Source organism: Salmo salar, chromosome ssa11 (genome assembly GCF_905237065.1).
Source record: "Salmo salar chromosome ssa11, Ssal_v3.1, whole genome shotgun sequence".
Classification (NCBI taxonomy): domain Eukaryota; kingdom Metazoa; phylum Chordata; class Actinopteri; order Salmoniformes; family Salmonidae; genus Salmo; species Salmo salar.
In genome coordinates, this window is record NC_059452.1 from 84,998,780 (window position 1) to 85,018,509 (window position 19,730).

The following is a 19,730-nucleotide window of genomic DNA, read 5'->3' on the forward strand; positions in this document are numbered from 1 at the left end:
GAGCAGAGTCTGAAAATGTGTTTAATTAATTACTTTTCTTATTTTATTAGTTCATCACCATTTTGACGACCATTATGTTTTCATTTAGTAGTTTAGGTGGTTAGATAAGCGCTGAAACTTTGCAACAGTTTAGCATATACCTGTGAGAAGTCTTCATTTAAAACACTCCCAGGGCTGTTACATCACAACAGTTAGGATAGAGATGTATCCTGAATGCTTGTGTTGTGTTCTGCGGTGAGAGAGAGTGGGATATTGGAAAATTGACTCTCCTACACGACTTTGCTCTCTTCTCCCGCCTCAACGTCATGAATGTTTCAACATGCTGAGATTATTAGGCAAACATGGATATAGTTTTGTGTATATCTTCTGCATCAACGGGTTGCGGTCCTCTTCCGTGATAAATGCTTCTTGTTACAGCGTGGCTGTTACCCCAACCCTGAGAGAATGCAGGAAGCAGCTTTATGGATGGCTGCACAGACCCAGCACAAACCTCAGTTAAACCAGGCCAGAGCAGTGCATCTGTTTGTCGAGACAGGGAAGGAAGGAGATGGGGTGTATTTTAATTCACACTAAGACAATATTACATTATGCATTATAGATACAGGTGTTTCGAAGGAAAATAACTGACCGTTTGTGATTGTAACCAAGTTTGCTGATGAATTTGCTCATAAGCCTCATAGGTGGTCTGATGATTCCTGGCAGATGCTCTGAAATATTTTAAACACGATAAACTTGGCTCCACAATTCACCCATGAACACATGACCTACTATCCCATGAACACATGACCTACTATCCCATGAACACATGACCTACTATCCCATGAACACATGACCTACTATCCCATGAACACATGACCTACTATCCCATGAACACATGACCTACTATCCCATGAACACATGACCTACTATCCCATGAACACATGACCTACTATCCCATGAACACATTACCTACTATCCCATGACTGAAGACCTTGATAGGGCAGCAGCACAAAGCGATCCTTCTAGCACGCTGAGCCCTCCTTCATGTAAAGAATCTGCCTTTTCATTTGGTGAATATAAAAGCCATCTGTTGGTATTTGGCTCCTCATGATCAAATCAAATCAAATTGTATTAGGCACATGCGTCAAATACAACAGGTTTAGACCTTACAGTGAAATGCTTACTTACAAGCCCCTAACCAACAATGCATTTTAACAAATACAAATAAGAATAAGAAATAAAAGTAACAAGTAGTTAAAGCAGTAAAATAACATTAGTGAGACTATATACAGGGGGTACCGGTACAGAGTCAATGTGCGGGGGCACCGGTTAGGTCGAGGGTGAAGCAACGTGGCTGATGTGTCTTGTGTTTTGACACTCATTACACAGCATGTAAAGCAGCACAGATACTTATTAGATTAGGGCTGGAGGCAGACAGACCAAAAAGAAGAGCAGCAGCACACAGTAAAGCAAAGTAGCTCCTCCATGACTCAACAACAAGGGAGGTGGAGGATGGACTTGAATAGTGTTCCATCATAAACCCCTACATCCAGCCACAGTCATGCACATGCAAACATGTCTTCTCTTCAACAGTATTATATTTTCTACTCTTCTATTTGCTTTATACACCTGACAACAATTGCTGTTTTGCTGCACTTTTACTGGAATTAGATTTGTTTATCGTCAGTGGAATGCACAAGGTAGTTCTCATATTATTTTTGATGAGGAAGCTACTTTTCTATTTTCTACATCAGTCACCTGGTTCTCAGACTAAGCAGACATTACTGTGGGTACTGCCCCATTTGAACTGGGTGCAGAGTCACTTTTTTGAGCGTATGCCTCTCACTGTCCACTGCCCGCTGTGTACTATAGAATATTAAGATTAATCGTTTTTCAGCAAGGGATCGAGTACTCTGATTGGCTGTTGCTTGCAGGGGAGGGTATGAGAGGACTGATCATGGCACTATTAAGGTGAAATATTGATCAGAAAGCAGGAACGGGCGGTCCGTCTGGGGATTTAATGAATAATTTATGGGCGGATGATGACTCGGCACAACAGCTAGCGTTTGCCTTACCGGAAATGAATAAAATCCAATATGTTATTTTTGTGTAGAAATTAAGTGTTAAATGGGAGTAGACAGCAAGGCTGATCTCTGTGGTATTAAAACACCACTATCGCTTTTCCCCGAGGGACGTTACGCGAGTTGACATGTAAAAAGTTCCCAAGAGTGCCCTTCTCGTATCTGTTTGTAACCGCAGGGATATGGACAAAATCGCTATAACATCTTAATGTGACATGTAATATTTTCTTGAGCATAAAAAGAGGCTGACATGAGTGGGCTGAGAAATGCTTCTCTATTACATATCTCTTGCATCACAACCAAATAAAATCAGCAGCCAAAAGAACACCAGCGAATTGCCCAATATCCAGTGACCTGTCTAGGCTGGTTGGGGGAATTAACCAATAAATCTGGTCAAGCATTTCTGGCCCACACTAATACCTCTTAATGAGGGTGTCTGCCTGAAAGTTTTCCAGGAAAGGAGTGCTCTGCTCTTACGTCACAGCCAGCTTTCTGCTTGAGGGCCTGGGAATGGGAAGAGAAGCTGGGATAAAGATGATTTGGAGAGAAAAGCCATCCTGGTATTTATCCTCCTCTCTTGTTCTCAGCATCTTCCTGGTAATGAGAGGAGTCGGAGCCTCAAGGCAGCCATGCAGCCACGGCAACACAGCGCTGGATCCCCACATATATTATTAGACTTATTTATTCTATTAAAAGCTATGAATTATGGATCTCCCACAGAGTGGCTGCTCTGATTTAATGTCGGGAGCTGTTAGTGCCTTACCACCAACCCTGACATAGCCTACTATCCACACACTCCCTTGATTGTTGTCCCCCTAATGGAGGATGTGGGGAGAACCAGACCTCACTAATGTCTAGGCCAAATCCACATAGAAATGTGAGTTATAGATCTGTGATTCTCATTGAAAGCAAGTCCAAGAAGCGGTATGTCAGTTCCAAGTGCACTATTTCTTTGCTTCCCTTTCTTAAGTTTAGTTTTTGCGTGTTTTACTTTCAGTTTTGAACACCAGCTTCAAACGTCTGAAAACATAGCCGTGGAAAGTATGGGTGCTGGGGTGCTGCAGCACCCCCTGAGAAATTGTAATAAAAAATATATATATTAAGAAAAAAAGTATTGGGCCTTTACTAGTATTGGCGGACCGCTTTGGCAAAAAAAGTAGTTTTATACTGTAATTAAGAACAGTATCTTGCAGGATTCAGTAGTTTTTAATTGTAAGAGTTGTTGCCCAGTCCGTTTCTCTGTGATTGTCATTCTAATGGGATCCAGAAAGAACAACACCCTGTCCTCAAACATTTACATTGAAAGGTGCAAAGTTATGTGCAGACACAAAACATCCACATCAAATAAAATATTTTTCTTGATATAATAACATGGAACACAACCACTTTTTGTGCAGTATTAATTGACCATCCTTACAAACCACTTAATGTAAATGTACAGTACATTACTGTATTGTACATACGGTGGTAATCTAGGTTTGTACCTGCAGACTTTCCATCACAATGAAGAAGAACAATGCACAATGCACAATACAGTAATTGAGTACATTGCGACATCAACTGGTTTGTGATGTGATGATGTGGTTCAGTTGGTAGAGCATGGCGCTTGCGATGTTTGGGTTGTGGGTTCGATTCCCACGGGGGACCAGTACAAAAATGTTTGCACTCACTACTGTAAGTTACTCTGGATAAGAGCATCTACTAAAATGGAAAAGGAATGAATAGACCATTTCAGTTTTCACATAGAAATAAGTTGCATTTGCAAAGTATTTCAAGAAACTGGAAAACATATATCAAGCAAGTATTTCTATATTCCACAAGTATTATCAGATTAACTGTTTTGTACAGAAAATGATCAGACTCAAGTTACAAATGCTGGTAAACACTCAAATACATTTAGTTTACATTTTTTCACTACAATAGTGCACTGGGCCTTTACTACCCCTGTATGAGCCGATATAGACGTCTTCAGTGCTGGCAAAACATTTTTCTGCATCATCCCCCCAAATCGCAGCACCCCTACCCCCAAACTACTTCCCGCGTCTATGGCTAAAAATACAATATATTTCACAGAGGTTTGGATGGTACAATGATTCTCTACACTATACTTGTTAATTTTTTCACTTAAACTAAAATTAGGCAAACTATTAGAATTTTAGCAACCAGGAAATGGCGGAGCGATTTCTGCATATTTAATGCTAAAAATACTCTGCAATACAGAGAGCAGGAAGGAAGCGACTGATTGGGTCGTCGGTTAAAGGGGTGTGGTGTATGAGAGGAGAATGGAATTTAGGAAGGTTTGTTCCAGATGACCGATGGGTTGTTGACTGTGCACTCAGGAAGCTGTGACAGAATAACCTGCTCCAGAGGGACTAACACTGGGGACAATGACAGCGCCCATGAGTTTAGCCTGGTGTTTATTGGCTGTCAGACTGGCCTACACAATAGGTTACTTTTAACCAAGGTGGTTGCTTCTCTGCTTTAACACCACATCCTTTTTCTTATTAAGACACTTTAAATAATGATCTGGATAGCCCGGATAAAAGTAATAAAACAACATATTTGTTTTTTGGTATTCTAACTTTGCCCCTAGCTCCAGTATATGCCAGTATTCTATTGCATCTTTTTGATACTTCTTCACAATTTGATAATTTTCTGGGTAACCCAGCTTACAAAATTACACTTGATTTGGTATTCTGACTGTGGCTCTAAGCTCCAGTTTATGTCAGTAACTGAGAACCACGGCACGGCTTCTCTACAGAGTTGTAGAAGTCCGTTGGTCCTCCATTGGTCTTCAGCACTCTGAGAATGGCCCAGAGGAAATGAGGACTGTTTATTTATGTGATGGGAGGACTTTCCTCTCTCTGTCTAATGCTTGTAGCAAACCAGCAGCTGGTGAAATCCTCATGAACGATTTAACGACTATGCAAACTGCACAAATGGAGGCATCACACTAAACTAACAATTTCAACCCATTAATTTAGAGAGACACGTGACAAGTGGTCAGAGTCGTACCAGGAAAGAGTTGACATGACTGTGTGGTTGAGGGGAAACCCCTCCCCTGTGTGAGCCCATTGGTTGAGATAGGGGAAGCCTGTTCACTAATGGTCAGAACACACTGCAAGAGGCACAGGGCAGTCAATCAATTGGTGCTAGTCATCCGAACCATGGGGCGTGTCTGCATGAGGTGCCCACACGAGGTGCCTGTTGGAGGATACAGTATTACACTGAGTGTCCAAAACATTAAGAACAACTTCCTAATATTGAGTTGCACCCCCTTTTGCCCTCAGAACAGCCTCAATTCTTCGGGGCATGGACTCTACAAGGTGTCGAATGGATGCTGGCTCATGTTGACTCCAATGCTTCCTACGGTTGTGTCTAGTTGGCTGGAAGTCCTTTGGGTGGTGGACCATTCTTGAAACACACAGGAAACTGTTGAGTGTGAAAAACACAGCAGCGTTGCAGTTCTTGACACAAATCGGTGTGCCTGGCACCTACTAACATACCCTGTTGAAAGGCACTTAAATATTTTGTCTTGCCCATTCACCCTCTGAATGGCACACATACAGTACACAATCCATGTCTCAATTGTCTCAAGGCTTAAGAATCCTTCTTTAACCTGTCTCCTCCCCTTCATCTACACTGATTGAAGTGGATTTAACACGTGACATCGAAAAGGGATCATAGCTTTCACCTGGACTCACCTGGTCAGTGTATGCCATGGAAGGAGCAGATGTTCCTAAAGTTTTGTACACTCAGTGTCTACTGTGTATATGTAATAGGCTACATATATTTGAAACTCAACAAACCACTCCTTGAAATATAGGCTGTCTTTGTCGTTTACTTCAAGAGCACCTCATCCCAACATTGAGGCAGTAGCCTGTATGAGGATAAGACTCATTGTTGGGTTGCTTGATGAGATCAGTGAGTTCATATTGGTAAATCCTCATGTTTAAATTGAGGTTTCCACATAGGAGTCACGCCTAGAGAGGCAGACAATGTGAGCCCCAGCTTTCCCAGTTGTCACCGTGACAACAACACCCACAGTGTTTACAATTAGCATGCCGTCAACCACTGATTAGCCACAGGGTGTGCAGTGGACCACAGAGTACCCGCCCCCGCACCCCACCACCCAAACCCCCCCGATCCAGTCAGCATCATCACTGGTAATGAAAGGATCCTTGAGCATCACTGGGCAATTCAAGCCACTTCCATGGCATTTAGATTAAATATGATTAAGGATGAATCCGGGCTGGATGGTCTATAAACTAAATCAGGCAGAAACCATCTTGAGTGTGCCTCCATATTCTTGACCAAATTGCCCTTTATAAAACTGTTCTCTCATCCTTTCATGGCTTTCCCCAGCGCTGACACCCACCCACCCACCCACCCACCCACCCACACACTAAATAACAAACACCAGCTAAGTAGCTCTATAGGGATCCTGCCGAGGGCCTAAATGGATGGTATTTACATAGGGGTTTGGATAACAGACTGGAACCCTCTCTCTCTATCTCTCTCTACCTTTGCATAAGCCTGTGCTAGGGTGTGGCGTGCTGCTTTGTGCTGTGCTGCTCCCTCCATCATGTCTGGGCTAAGGGTCTACCAGCAGCTCTGCCATACCTCAGACACTCCATCATCCTTCCTCATATCTCCTGCTGCGTATGCACACACATACACAGCCCTTTGTAGAGCTGCTTAGGTGCTTCTCTGTGCACTTGCTATGATTGTGATGTGTTGTGTTGTTGTCTCACCTAGCCATCTTAAGATGAATCTGTTCATTGTAAGTCGCTCTGGATAAGAGCTTCTGCTAAATGACTAAAATGTTAAAGGCCATCACTTTATTTATTGCTTATCTGGTCGTTAGCATTATCTAGGTACACTGGCTGCATTGTGTTGCTGTTGGACTTTGTGTTGTCTGCTGTAGTGAGATGTGACTTTTATTATTTCAGCTGCCTGGTAACAGAGCGGGGGAGTTACCGGGTAAATTATTGCCATGGATCAACGATCAACGATCGGCAAAGGCTGTAATGGAGTCATGCTATAAGAAAACACATGACAATTCACAGACCAGCTTTGCCTGTCTGTCTCTGTGTGTGTGTCTGTTTACATGCACATTTATGCAAATAAAGGAAAACTTTTCTTTAAATGGGATGCATCTCAGTTGGTTTTATCCTTGATGAATTGATTTTCTTTATGATTCCGTCTCAAATCCAGTATGAAATGAATGATTTAAAACCAGGGCAGAAAAACCTGTTTGATACTGTAAATTGGCTGCATCTGCTTAGTGGTTGTTTTTTAAGCGTCTATCTATTTGGATGGTTGTATAGTGTGTACAGTGCGTACGCAAGTGTTTAATAAAGGAACCGGTTTAGGAATAGATTTGAGATTGATGGATCTGAACTACACATTACAATTTTTATTTCTCCTGGATTGGACCTATTTAGTGATTCGTCCAACCTTTGCATTACCACTACAGTAATAATGCTATTTGATTACAGTTGCCTAGTCACTTTATCCCTACCTATACAGTGGGGGGGAAAAGTATTTGATCCCCTGCTGATTTTGTACGTTTGCCCACTGACAAAGAAAGGATCAGTCTATAATTTTAATGGTAGGTTTATCTGAACAGTGAGAGACAGAATAACAACAAAAAAATCCAGAAAAACGCATGTCAGAAATGTTATAAATTGATTTGCATTTTAATGAGGGAAATAAGTATTTGACCCCCTCTCAATCAGAAAGACTTCTGGCTCCCAGGTGTCTTTTATACAGGTAACGAGCTGAGACTAGGAGCACACTCTTAAAGGGAGTGCTCCTAACCGCAGCTTGTTACCTGTAAAAAAGACACCTGTCCACAGAAGAAATCAATCAATCAGATTCCAAACTCTCCACCATGGCCAAGACCAAAGAGCTCTCCAAGGATGTCAGGGACAAGATTGTAGACCTACACAAGGCTGGAATGGGCTACAAGACCATCGCCAAGCAGCTTGGTGAGAAGGTGACAACACTGGTGCGATTATTCGCAAATGGAAGAAACACAAAAGAACTGTCAATATCCCTCAGCCTGGGGCTCCATGCAAGATCTCACCTCGTGGAGTTGCAATGATCATGAGAACGGTGAGGAATCAGCCCAGAACTACACGGGAGGATCTTGTCAATGATCTCAAGGCAGCTGGGACCATAGTCACCAAGAAAACAATTGGTAACACACTACGCCATGAAGGACTGAAATCCTGCAGCACCCGCAAGGTCCCCCTGCTCAAGAATACATATACATGCCCGTCTGAAGTTTGCCAATGAACATCTGAATGACTCAGAGGACAACTGGTGAAAGTGTTGGGGTCAGATGAGACCAAAATGGAGCTCTTTGACATCAACTCAACTCGCCGTGTTTGGAGGAGAAGGAATGCTGCCTATGACCCCAAGAACACCATCTCCACCGTCAAACATGGAGGTGGAAACATTATGCTTTGGGGGTGTTTTTCTGCTAAGGGGACAGGACAACTTCACCGCATCAAAGGGACGATGGACGGGGCCATGTACCGTCAAATCTTGGGTGAGAACCTTCTTCCCTCAGCCAGGGCATTGAAAATGGGTCGTGGATGGGTATTCCTGCATGACAATGACCCAAAACACACAGCCAAGGCAACAAAGGAGTGGCTCAAGAAGAAGCACATTAAGGTCCAGGAGTGGCCTGGCCAGTCTCCAGACTTTAATCCCATAGAAAATCTGTGGAGGGAGCTGAAGGTTTGAGTTGCCAAACATCAGCCTCAAAACCTTAATGACTTGGAGAAGATCTGCAAAGAGGAGTGGGACAAAATCCCTCCTGAGATGTGTGCAAACCTAGGTGGCCAACTACAAGAAACGTCTGACCTCTGTGATTGCCAACAAGGATTTTGCCACAAAGTACTAAGTCATGTTTTGCAGAGGGATCAAATACTTATTTCCCCTCATTAAAATGCAAATTATAACATGCGTTTTTCTGGATTTTTTTTGTTGTTATTCTGTCTCTCACTGTTCAAATAAACCTACTATTAAAATTATAGACTGATCATTTCTTTGTAAGTGGGCAAACATACAAAATCAGCAGGGGATCAAATACTTTTTCCCCCCACTGTATGTACATAGCTACCTCAATTACCTCATACCTGGGGTTGCAAAGTAAGTTACCAAAGTTACCATAATCTTCAGTGATTTTGGTAATTAACAGAGACTCTATGGCAATCTATTGTAACATTGAAAACAAATCTATACTGACATAGTAAAATAAAGAAGTGTTTTTTTTAAAGATATTAAATGCTGAAACCTCATATTAAACAAAAATGATATTCATTAAGTCAATGGTTTATATTTAGGATAATATTTTACATTATTTACCATTTCTAAATCATCTTATTTAATTATTTCGTATATTTTACATGTCATAAGGTCAGAGAGCGGGACAGAGATAATTACAGATACCTGTTATAATGTGAAGTACCCAAAAGGGCCACTAGAAATGTTTTGATAGATTACATACCAACATTTCAGTAGTTTACTGATAAACTTAGAAAGTTTCCAGTAAAATACCCTCCCTTTGCAACCCTACTCATACCCTTGCATATCAACTCGGTATTGGTACTCTCTGTATATAGCCATTTTATTTGTACTCATTACTGTTATTCGTTATTCACTGTGTATTCATAAAAATGTCATTTTTACATTTTTTATCTTTACATCTGCATTGTTGGAAAAATATCTGTAAGTAATCATTTCGCTGTTAGTCTAAACCTGTTGTTTACCGAGCATGTGATAAATAAAATGTGATTTGATTTGACCGGTGGTGTTGACCGGTGGTGTTGATTGGTTGCTGATGTGGATCCAGCAGCCAATCGATAGAGAATTGATCACAGTGAGAGCAGGTCTAGTGTTACAGTCCTCTCCTCTGGGTGATTATTGATCCCCAGGCTGAATAGAGACACTTCAACTGTAGACGGGACTCTCTACAAACACTGTTCTGAATAGATGGATACACAGTTGGATGAAATAGCCTTCCCTCTAATGCTATTTCTCGTTTTATGTATTTTACTAAGTAAAGCTTTAATGTAATGAGAGGTGGAGTGCTCTCCTCTGCATACTGTACCTCACATCCTTGGTAGGTTGTCCCCCTTCATCATGCCAAGCATGCACGTCCATGGTATCGCCTTATCCTCTCACTTACACTGGAATCACAGAGGAGCATTAGTCACGTAGAGCTTTGTTCTAGTCTGCCCTTTGCGGCATGGGATAGCTAGAGCAGGGTATGCTGGGAAGCTCACTGCAGAGGAGAAAGTGTTCTGCTCTTATACCTGAGGTATTGAATTATCTTGGTTGCCGAGGCAGCTATTTTTAGCCTGTACATCTGAGGAGAGAGTCTATGTTTCTGCTGCGGTTGGTCAAATAAAATAAAATGTTATTGTTCACATACACATGGTTAGCAGATGTTAATGCGAGTGTAGCGGAATTCTTTTGCTTCGAATTTCGACAGTGCAGTAATATCTAACAAGTAATCTAACAATTCCCCAATAACTACCTAATACGCGCAAATCTAAAGGGGGAATGAGAATATACACATATACGTATATGGATGACCGATGGCCGAGCGGCATAGGCAAGGTACAATAGATGGTATAAAATACAGTATATACATGTGATATGAGTAATGTAAGATATGTAAACATTATTAAAGTGGCATTATTTAAAGTGGCATTGTTTAAAGTGACTAGTGATCCATTTATTAAAGTGGCCAGTGATTGGGTCTCAATGTAGGCAGCAGCCTCTCTGTGTTAGTGATGGCTGTTTAGCAGTCTGATGGCCTTGAGATAGAAGCTGTTTTTCAGTCTCTCGGACCCAGCTTTGATGCACCTGTACTGACCTCGCCTTCTGGATGGTAGCGGTGTGAACAGGCAGTGGCTTGGGTGGTTGTTGTCGGGTGCTGTAGGTGTCATGGAGGTGTCACCGCCCTTTGGAGAGCCTTGCGGTTGAGGGCGGTGCAGTTTCCGTACCAGGCTGGGATACAGCCCAACAGGATGCTCTCGATTGTGCATCTGTAAAAGTTTGTCAGGGTTTTGGGTGACAAGCCAAATGTCTTCAGCCTCCTGAGGTTGAAGAGGCACTGTTGCGCCTTCTTCACCACATTGTCTGTGTGGGTGGACCATTTCAGTTCATCTGTGATGTGTATGCCGAGGAACTTAAAACTTTCTACCTTCTCCACTGCTGTCCCTTCAATGTGGATAGGGGGGGTGATCCCTCTACTGTTTCCTGAAGTCCATGATCATCTCCTTTGTTTTGTTGACATTGAGTGAGAGGTTGTTTTCCTGACACCACACTCCGAGTGCCCTCACCTCCTCCCTGTAGGATGTCTCATTGTTGTTGGTAATCAAGCCCAATACTGTTGTTTCGTCTGCAAACTTGATGATTGAGTTGGAGGCGTGCATGGCCACACAGTCGTGGGTGAACAGAGTGTACAGGAGGGGGCTGAGCACACACACTTCTGGGGCCCCAGTGTTGAGGGTCAGCGAAGTGGAAATGTTGTTTCCTACCTTCACCACCTGGGGGCAGCCCGTCTGAAATTCCAGGACCCAATTGCACAGGGCGGTGTTGAGACCCAGGGCCTCCAGCTTAATGATGAGCTTGGAGGGTACTATGGTGTTGAATGCTGCACTGTTGTCAATGAACAGCATTCTTACATAGGTATTCCTTTTGTCCAGATGGGATAGGACAGTGTGCAGTGTGATCGCGATTGAGTCGTCTGTGGACCTGTTGGGGCGGTATGCAAACTGAAGAGGGTCTAGGGTGGCTGGTAAGGTGGAGGTGATATTATCTTTGACTAGTCTCTCAAAGCACTTCATGATGACAGAAGTGAGTGCTTCGGGTCAGTAGTCATTTAGTTCAGTTATCTTTTCCTTCTTGGGTACAGGAACAATGGTGACCATCTTGAAGCAAGTGGGAACAACAGACTGGGATAGGAAGCGATTGAATACGTCCGTAAACACACCAGCCAGCTGGTCTGCGCATGCTCTGAGTTTGCGGCTAGGGATGACTTCTGAGCCAGCAGCCTTGCAAGGGTTAACACGTTTAAATGTTTTACTCACGTCGGCCACGGAGAAGGGGGGAGCAGTCCTTGTTAGCGGGCCGCGACAGTGGCACTGTATTATCCTCAAAGCGGGCAAAGAAGGTGTTTAGTTTGTCTGGAAGTGTGATGTCAGTGTCCATGACGTGGCTGGTTTTCTTTTTGTAGTCTGTGATTTCCTGTAGACCCTGCCACATACGTCTCATGTCTGAACAGTTGAATTTCGACTCCACCTTGTCCCTGTACCGGCATTTCGCTTGTTTTATTGCCTTCCGGAGGGAATAACTACGCTGTTTATATTCAGCCATATTCTCAGACCTCTTTCCATGGTTAAATGCGGTGGTTCACACTCTCAGTTTTGCGCGAATGCCGCCATCCATCCACGGTTTCTAGTTAGGGTAGGTTTTAATAGTCACAGTGGGTACAACAGCTCAATCAATCAATCAAATGTATTTATAAAGCCCTTTTTCATCAGCCAATGTCACAAAGTGCTATTCAGAAACCCAGCCAAAAACCCCAAACAGCAAGCAATGCAGATGTAGAAGCACGGCGGCTAGGAAAATCTCCCTAGAAAGGCAGGAACCTAGGAAGATACCTAGAGAGCAACCAGGCTCTGAGGGGTGGCCAGTCCTCTTCTGGCTGTGCCAGGTGGAGATTATAACAGTACATGGCCAAGATGTTCAAACGTTCATAGATGACCAGCATGGTCAAATAATAGTAATCACAGTGGCTGTAGAGGGTGCAACAGGTCAGCACCTCAGGAGTAAATGTCAGTTGGCTTTTCATAGCCGATCATTCAGAGTTAGAGACAAAGGTGCGGTAGAGAGAGAGAGAGAGTCGAAAACATCAGGTCCGGGACAAGGTAGCACGTCCGGTGAACAGGTCAGGGTTCCATAGTCGCAGGCAGAACAGTTGAAACTGGAGCAGCAGCACGTCCAGGTGGACTGGGGACAGCAAGGAGTCATCAGGCCAGGTAGTCCTGAGGCATGGACCTAGGGCTCAGGTCCTCTGAGAGAAGAGAGAAAGAGAGAGAGTTAGAGGGACATACTTAAATTCACACCGGACACTGAATAAGACAGGAGAAATTCTCCAGATATAACAGACTGATCCTAGCCCCCCAACACAAACTATTGTACCATAAATACTGGAGGCTGAGACAGGAGGTGTTGCGAGACACTGTGGCCCCGTCCGACGATACCCCCGGACAGGGTCAACCAGGCAGGATATAACCCCACCCACTTAGTCAAAGCACAGCCCCCACACCACTAGAGGGATATCTTCAAACCACCAACTTACTACCCTGAGACAAGGCTGAGTATAGCCCACAAAGATCTCCCCCACAGCACAAACCCGAGGGGAGCGCCAACCCGGACAGGAAGATCACGTCAGTGACTCAACCCACTCAGTGATGCACCCCTCCTAGGGACGGCATGGAAGAGCACCAGTAAGCCAGTGACTCAGCCCCTGTAATAGGGTCAGAGGCAGAGAATCCCAGTGGAGAGAGGGGAACCGGCCAGGCAGAGACAGCAAGTGCGATTCGTCGCTCCAGTTCCTTTCCGTTCACCTTCAGACCCCTGGGCCAGACTACACTCAATCATAGGACCTACTGAAGAGATGAGTCTTCAATAAAGACTTAAAGGTCGAGACAGTCTGCGTCTCTCACATGGATAGGCAGACCATTCCATTAAAATTGAACTCTATAGGAAAAGCCCTGCCTCCAGCTGTTTGCGTAGAAATTCTTGGGACAATAAGGAGGCCTGCATCTTGTGACCGTAGCATACGTGTAGGTATGTACGGCAGGACCAAATCAGAAAATAGGTAGGAGCAAGCCCATGCAATGTAGGTTAGCAGTAAAACCTTGAAATCAGCCCTGGCCTTCACAGGAATCCAGTGTAAAGAGGCTAGCACTGGAGTAATATGATCCATTTTGGGGGTTCTAGTCAAGATTCTAGCAGTCGTGTTTAGCACTAACTGAAGTTTATTTAGTGCTTTATCCGGGTAGCTGGAATGTAGAGCATTGCAGTAGTCTAATCTAGAAGTGACAAAAGCAGGGATTAATTTTTCTGCATAATTTTTGGACAAAAAGTTTCAGATTTTGCAATGTTACGTAGATCGAAAAAAGCTGTCCTTGAATCAGTCTTGATATGTTCGTCAAAAGAGAGATCGGGGCCCAGAGTAACGCCGAGGTCCTTCACAGTTTTATTTGAGACAATTGTACAACCATCAAGATTCATTCTTAGATCCAATGGGAGACCTCTTTGTTTCTTGGGACCTAGAACTAGTATCTCTGTTTTGTCCATGTTTTAAAAGTAAAACATTTGCCGGCATCCACTTCCTTATGTCTGAAACACAGGCTTCCAGGGAGGGCAATTTTGGGGCTTCACCACGTTTCATTTGAACTGTACAGCTGTGTATCGTCCGCATAGCAGGTAGCCTTGTTCTCAAATCTGCTTTGTTAACCTCTATGGGCTAGGTGGGACGCTAGCGTGCCACCCGTGGTGCACTCCATCAACAGCAGGTGCATTTCAAGAGCGGCAAATTTGAATCCAAATAAATGTCAAAATTCACATTTTTCAAAAATACAACTATTTTACACCATTTGAAAGATAAACATCTCCTTAATCTAACCACGTTTTACGATTTCAAAAAGGTTTTATGGCGAAAGCATAAATTTAGAGTATGTTAGGACAGTACATTTACAAGAGTTGTGTGTAATGTTTTGTCAAGTCAAAGACAGGGTCACCAAAACCATAAAACCAGCTAAAATGATGCACTAACCTTTTACAATCTCCATCAGATGACACTCCTAGGACATTATGTTAGACAATGCATGCATTTTTAGTTCTATCAAGTTCATATTTATATCCAAAAACAGCGTTTTACTATGGCATTGATGTTGAGGAAATCGTTTCCCTCCAATAACCGGCAGTCAAGTCAGCGTCACAAATTAAATAATTAAAATTAGAAAACATTGGTAAAATATTATATTGTCATTTAAAGAATTATAGATTTACATCTCTTGAACGCAATCAACTTGCCAGATTTAAAAATAACCTTACTGGGAAATCACACTTTGCAATAATCTGAGCACTGCGCCCAGAAAAATACGCGTTGCGATACAGACTAGACGTCATGTTGGGGAGATCTAAAATCGAAAATACTATGTAAATAATCCATTACCTTTGATTCTCTTCATCAGATGTCACTTCCAGGTATCACAGGTCCATAACGAATGTAGTTTTGTTCAAAAAAGCTCATCATTTATGTCCAAAAATCTCCGTCTTGTTAGCACATGATCTAAGCCAGCCGGACTTCTCGTCATGAACGAGGGGAAAAAATATATTTCCGTTCGTTCAAACATGTCAAACGTTGTATAGCATAAATCATTAGGGCCTTTTTTAACCAGAACATGAATAATATTCAAGGTGGACGAATGCATACTCTTTTATAACGTATTGGAACGAGGGTACCCAACATGAACTCGCGCGCCAGGTGTCTAATGGGACATCATCGTTCCATGGCTCTTGTTCGGTCAGATCTCCCTCCAGAAGACTCAAAACACTTTGTAAAGGCTGGTGACATCTAGTGGAAGCAATAGGAAGTGCCAAAATATTCCTCAGCCCCTGTGTTTTTCAATGGGATAGGTTTAAAGTCAATACAACACATCAGGTATCCACTTCCTGTCAGAAAATGTCTCAGGGTTTTGCCTGCCAAATGAGTTCTGTTATACTCACAGACACCATTCAAACAGTTTTAGAAACTTTAGAGTGTTTTCTATCCATATATAATAAGTCTATGCATATTCTAGTTACTGGGTAGGATTAGTAACCAGATTAAATCGGGTAAATTTTTTTTATCCAGAAGTGCAAATGCTGCCCCCTAGCCCTAACAGGTTAAAACCCCCAGCTACAATGAATGCAACCTCAGGATATATGGTTTCCAGTTTACATAGAGTCCAGTGAAGTTCCTTGAGGGCCATCTTGGTGTCTGCTGGAGGGGGAATGTACACAGCTGTGACTATATCTGACGAGAATTATCTTGGTAGGTAAAATGGCCGGCATTTGATTGTAAGGAATTCTAGGTCTGGTGAGCAGAAGGACTTGATCAAGAGACTGGACATTAGCAGGTAGTATACTCGGAGGCGGTGGGCGATGTGCACGTCTACGGGCCTGACCAGGAGGCCACTCCGTCTTCCCTTTCTGCGGCACCGTTGTTTTGGGTCGGCTTCTGGAATTAGATCCAATGTCCTGGGTGGTGGTCCGAACAGAGGATCCGCTTCGGGAAAGTCGTATTCCTGGTCGTAATGTTGTTAAATTGACGTTGCTCTTATATCCAATAGTTCTTCCCGGCTATATGTAATAAGACTTAAGATTTCCTGGAGTAACAATGTAAGAAATAACACACATTAAAAAAAAAATACTACATAGTTTCCTAAGAACTTGAAGCGAGGCGACCATCTCTGTCGGTGACATCTTCCTGGAATTTTGGTTGTGTCCTGGACAGAGTTCTAGTAGAGAAGAGGACGTTGAGCTGATAGGTATCTTGGTCCAGTTGGAGTAAAGAGTATCTGGGGCATGATCTCTCCAAGAGCTCTCTCTCTCTCTGGACGGTTCAAATAGCCCAGCTCTCTGGAGCGCGCTCAGTAGTGTCCCAGCTCAAATCTCCTTAATCTAGCTAATGCTTCCAATCCCAACAAGAAAGAGAGTGAGAGAGAGAGAGAGTGAGAAAGAGAGAGAGAGTGAGTGAGAGAGCGAGAGAGAGAGAGACACCCCATGGTTCCCATCCCAGTGTAGGCTGTACTATATGTATCATCACTACTCGTTCCCTCTGACATGAGGCTGAGGAAGAGTCAGCCCTGCCGTGGCCTGTATGCTGGGTACCAAGGAGAGAGGGAGTCACGGCAGTGCACACAGCAATTTTAATTTTAATTGCCTAGATTTATCTTCCCCGTACAGTGTGACGACCCGATAAGTGGCCCTGATAGCTCCCTGAGCTGAAAGTGTGTTTGTTAAGGGCTGGCAGCAGGCAGATATGTGGGCAGGAGCTGTGAGAGAGAAAGGGGAATGGATTTACAGCAACACCGCTGAACCTCACCAAACACCCACACTGACTCACAGTCACATCAGCACAATATTTACAGGCCTAGCTTATGCTTAGCTAGGTCTAATACTCACTCTGTAGCTACCACAGAACAGCCCAGACCAGACCAATTGCCATCCTCTTTCCATATATTGCAACTCACACTCTTAGATAAAAGGGTTCTAAAACTGTTCTTCGGCTGTCCCTATAGGAAAACCCTTTTTTGTACCAGGTAGAACCTGTTTGGGTTCCAGGCAGAACCCTTTTGGGTTCCATGTACAACCCGCTGTAGAAAGGGCACTACACGCAACCCAAAAGAGTTCTAACTGGAACCAAAAGGGTTCTTCAAATGGTTCTCCTATGGGGATACCTACTTTTTTGCTAATGCTGCTTTTAGATGGCACGAGGTAGACGGCAAACCAGATCTCATTGTTTTCAATGAGAGAACGACAGTAAATGCCATTGATGCTGGCTTTGAAGGCCCTCAGCCGCCACGGTAGATGGGACTTGCCGCCAGAGTTCAAATATTTTAACTTTTGCCATCTACCATTGTGTTGTTTTCTACCGGATGTTGATTTGCACTGTTTGTTTACAGAAATCACCATAGCAACACATACCGTTGTGCTGGCATGCTTTTGCTGTCACCGTCTTTCTCGCTTTCTTGTCCCGCTATGCTGACTGGTATGAAGGTTTTTGCGTCCCTCAGCTAAACGCAGCATTAGATAATGGATAATTGAAAATGGCGCCAGGGGGGATGGCAGCCGTTATACGGGCTCCTAACCTATTGTGCTATTTTGTGTGTTTTTTCGCATTGTTTGTATCTTTTTTTGTACCGTCTCTTATGACAGAAAAGAGCTTCTGCATATCAGAATCACCTCGAACTGGACTGTAGTGTCTTAACTCTTATTACTAATTGATATAATAAGAAAGACTTAGAATACAAGGAAGTGAACTGGAGCTTCACATTTACTAAAGCTAGTTAGTACAAGAATAATATAGAGCAACGCTGTGCATGACCAAGGGAGCTCCGTTCTTAAAGGGTACGTCAGTAATTAACAGAACATGACATGGACAAAGATTTTTTCTTTAATGAGTCTTAGTCGAAGGTTATACTCTCGGACTAGGCCCAAATCCCCGTCATTCGCATGAAGAAAAGACAGAGATACAGCAGATCCGGGTGCCTTGTGAAAATTCCTTGACGAGAGTGTAACCCGCCTCTACCATCCATTCTATTGGCCAAGGTGCAATCCTTGGAGAATAAACAGGATGAGCTCCGTTCGAGACTATCCTACCAACGGGACATTAAAAACTGTAATATCTTATGTTTATGAGTCGTGGCTGAATGATGACACGGATAATATACAGTTGGCTGGGTTCTCCGTGCATCGGCAGGACAGAACAGCTACGTCCGGTAAGAGGAGGGGTGGTGGTGTGTGGCTATTTATCAATAACAGCTGGTGCGTGATGTCTAATATTAAGGAAGTCTCGAAGTATTGCCTGCCTGAGGTGGAGTACCTCATGATAAGCTGTAGACCACACTATCTACAAAGAGAGTTTTCATCTATATTTTTCATTGCCGTCTATTTACCACCACAAACTAAGACCACAGTCAACGAACTGTATAAGGCCATAAGAAAACAAGAAAATGTTCATCCAGAAGCGGCGCTCCTAGTGGCCGAGGCCTTGAATGCAGGCAAACTTATATCCGTTTTTACCTCATTTCTGCCAGCATGTCATATGTGCAACCAGAGGAAAAACAACTCTAGACCACCATACAAAGCTCTCCCTCTCCCTCCATTTGGCAAATCTAACCATTGTTCTATCCTCCTGATTCCTGCTTACAAGCAAAACCCAAAGCAGGAAGTACCAGTGACTCGCTCAATACGGAAGTGGTCAGATGACACGGATGCTACTCTACAGGACTGTTTTGCTAGCATACACTGGAATATGTTCCGGGATTCATCTAATGACATTGAGGAATATACCACCTCAGTCACTGGCTTCATCAATAAGTGCATCGACAATGTCGTCGTCTCCACAGTGACCGTACGTATGTATCCCAACCAGAAACCATGGATTACAGGCAACATCCGCAGCGAGTTAAAGGCTAGAGCTGCCACTTTTAAGGAGCGGGACACTAATCTGGACGCTTATAAGAAATCCTGCTATGCCCTCAGATGAACCATCAAACAGGCAAAGCATCAGTACATGACTAAAATTGAATCCTACTACACCGGCTCTGATGCTCGTCGGATGGGGCAGGGCTTACAAACTATTACGGACTACAAAGGGAAATCCAGCCGCAAGCTGCCCAGTGACTCGAGCCTACCAGACGAGCTAAATGCCTTTTTATGCTCGCTTCGAGGCAAGCAACACTGAAGCATGCATAAGAGCACCAGCTGTTCTGGTCTCCGTAGCTGATGTGAGCAAGACCTTTGAACAGGTCAACATTCACAAGGCCGCGGGGCCAGATGGATTACCAGGACGTGTACTCAAAG

At 43.5% G+C, this 19,730-nt stretch overlaps 1 protein-coding gene across 11 annotated transcripts in view; it reads left to right on the forward strand.

Moving 5' to 3' along the window:
* The window catches only part of LOC106563223 (guanine nucleotide exchange factor VAV2), a 244,937-nt gene that overhangs the window by 24,069 nt on the left and 201,138 nt on the right, over positions 1-19,730 (forward strand). The window lies entirely within an intron of this gene.